Source organism: Penaeus chinensis, chromosome 9 (genome assembly GCF_019202785.1).
Source record: "Penaeus chinensis breed Huanghai No. 1 chromosome 9, ASM1920278v2, whole genome shotgun sequence".
Taxonomy (NCBI): Eukaryota; Metazoa; Arthropoda; class Malacostraca; order Decapoda; family Penaeidae; genus Penaeus; species Penaeus chinensis.
Window position 1 is genome coordinate 19523402 of NC_061827.1, and position 2803 is coordinate 19526204.

Below are 2803 nucleotides of genomic sequence, written 5' to 3' on the forward strand. Positions count from 1 at the left end.
AATATGATAAAGTCTTATCGTTTTAGTTGTTGTTGTTGTTTTTTTATCTTGGCACAATACAAAATTGGATTTCATAAAGTTTTATACGGGGCGATAATCTCCCCCCCCCCCCCCTCTTTTCCATTAAGTTGCTACTGTTTTCAGTGGAATAAAATTTCTCAAAACTCGTTAGGAAAGGTTTTCCCATGATATATATTACGGAACGGAAAGAAAATCATTTTAAAAATCTCGATAAAGGCATAACAATAATTATTCCCGGAATTTTATCGCCTAAACATAAACTGTTTACCGAGAAAATGACTTGATTGCACAAATTATGAGGATAACTTTTGAAGGGGGGGGGGGGGACTGGAGAGAGAGAGAGAGAAAAAATGAAGGTGATTTTATAAAGCCACATTAGTTAGTCATGCAAAGCACCGCCTAGGGAGTCAAAAACGATGAGTTATGAAAGCCCATTAACATATTGGAAACTATGTTTTACCGGCTGCATCATGTTGCAGCGAGGAAAATGAAGAGAGAAGCCTTGCCAAAAAAGGGGGAAAAGGGGGGGGGGGGAAGGGCTACAATAATTGTTCATTCATTAAATTGCATCATGCAGGGATCGTGCAGGATATGAGGGATGCAACAGCCGTAAAGTGTGAGCTATGATTCTAAGGTTTTATTTTGCTTCAGGATGAAGGTTAGTTGATAGGTAGATAAGTACTAGTAAAGTGATTATGCTGTTACTGTGTTAGTGTTGTTGTTATTGTTGTTATCATTACCATCATTATCATTAGCATTGTCATTCTTCATCATTAATATCAATGTTATTATGATTATTGTTATCATCTTTGTCACAATCATTGTCATCATTATCATTATCATCACCACTATAGTTGATATTATCATAATAATTATCATAATCGTCTTCAGTATACTTTTGTTATCATGTTTTATATTGTCGTCATTATGATCATCAATATTATCATCATTATTATTGTTAATGTTGTTTTGTTGATGTTCCGACTACTATTATAATCATTTTAGTGTTACCTCTACTACTACTACTACTACTACTACTGTTACTATTATTGTTATTATTATTGTTATTATTATAATTATTATTATTATCATTATTATCATTATTATTATCTTTATTGTTATTATTATTATTATTATTATTATTAACATTATTATCATTATTATTACTATTAACATTAATATCATTATCATTATCGCCATCATTATTGGTATCCTTATTATCGTTAATATTATCATCGTAGCAAATACAAAAACACTAACAGATAAAAAATATTATTGGAAAAAGTAGCATAGCACAAACTTCTTCCTCTCCCTAGCGTCTACCTGGCCGCTACTTTTCCCCCTTTCCCCTCGAGCGCAGAGGGGAAAGGTCTCCTGAAGATGCATATACTTAACTTTGCTCGTAAAAGCTAGATTGTAATACGTTTGGGGACGAAAAGCATAAAGTATTGTATTAAAGCGAAGGAATGGAGAGAGAGAGAAAAAAAAAATTGAATGAGACTGAGAGACTGGAAGATAATTTACTTTTTCTCCTCGTTGTATCCTTCCCCCCCCTCCCCCCCACTTGCATTTCCACCCAGAGAATAGACTTAATTGCATAATTACCTCGCTAATGATTCCTATCAGCGCTGTATGTGGTCCGATGTCTCTCTCTGATCGACTCAAAAAACATAATTGATTTGTCCTTCCTTTGGAAAATGTATACGGGGAGAGGGTGAGGAAGAATAGGGGGGGGGGGGGGGGAGACAAAGAGGGAGCGAGGGGAAGGGAGAGAAAAGAGGGAGTGAGAATGGTAGGGAGGACGAAGAGGGAATTAAGGTGGGGAGATAAAAGGGAAGGAGAGGGAGAACTGCAGGGAGGGAGGAAGGAAGAGAGTAAGATAAACGGAATGGGAGGGAGGAAGAGAGATCGAAGGAGGGTGAGGAAAAGGGCAGGAAGTGGAGAAGGGGTTAGAGGGAGAGGGAGTTTATGGGACAACAAAGGGAGAACGGAAGGAAAACGAGGGAGGAGAAGAAAATTCGAGGGAAGCGGAAGGAAGGGAGGGAGAAAAGGGAGGGAGAAAGGAAAGAAAGGGGAATGACAGTAAACTGGAGAGAGGAAGGAGAGACAAGCAATGAGAAAACGCACAAACAACGGCCAAGTATTGATAAAAGAGAGAGAGAGAGAGAGAGAGAGAGAGAGAGAGAGAGAGAGAGAGAGAGAGAGAGAGAGAGAGAGAGAAAGAGAGAAAGAGGGAAAGAGGGAGAGAGAGAGAGAGAGAGAGAGAGAGAGAGAGAGAGAGAGAGAGAGAGAGAGAGAAGAGAGAGAGAAAAGAGAAAGATTGAGAGAGAGAGAAATGAGAGAGAGAGAGAGAGAGAGAGAGAGAGAGAGAGAGACGAGAGAGAGAAGAGAAAGAGAGAGGAGGGAGAGAGAGAGAGAGAGGAGAGAGAGAGATGGAGAGAGAGAGAGAGAGAGAGGAGAGAGAGAGGAAAGAGAAAGAGAGAGAGAGAGAAGAGAGAGAGAGAGAGAGAGAGAGAGAGAGAGAGACGAGAGAAGAGAGAGAGATGGAGAGAGAGAGAGAGAGAGAGACAGAGACAGAAAGAGAGAGACAGAGACAGAGACAGATAGAGAGAGACAGAGACAGAGACAGAGAGACAAATCAGCAAACGCACAAAGAAACAAACGAAGGTAGGCTGAGAAGGAGCTGTTGCCAGAATCGCATCGGCAAATCGGATTTCGAAATGAGCCGCGATTGATCGGTTCAGGAGTTGTTAATTCTACCTCGCAAGTTTTTATTCCTCTT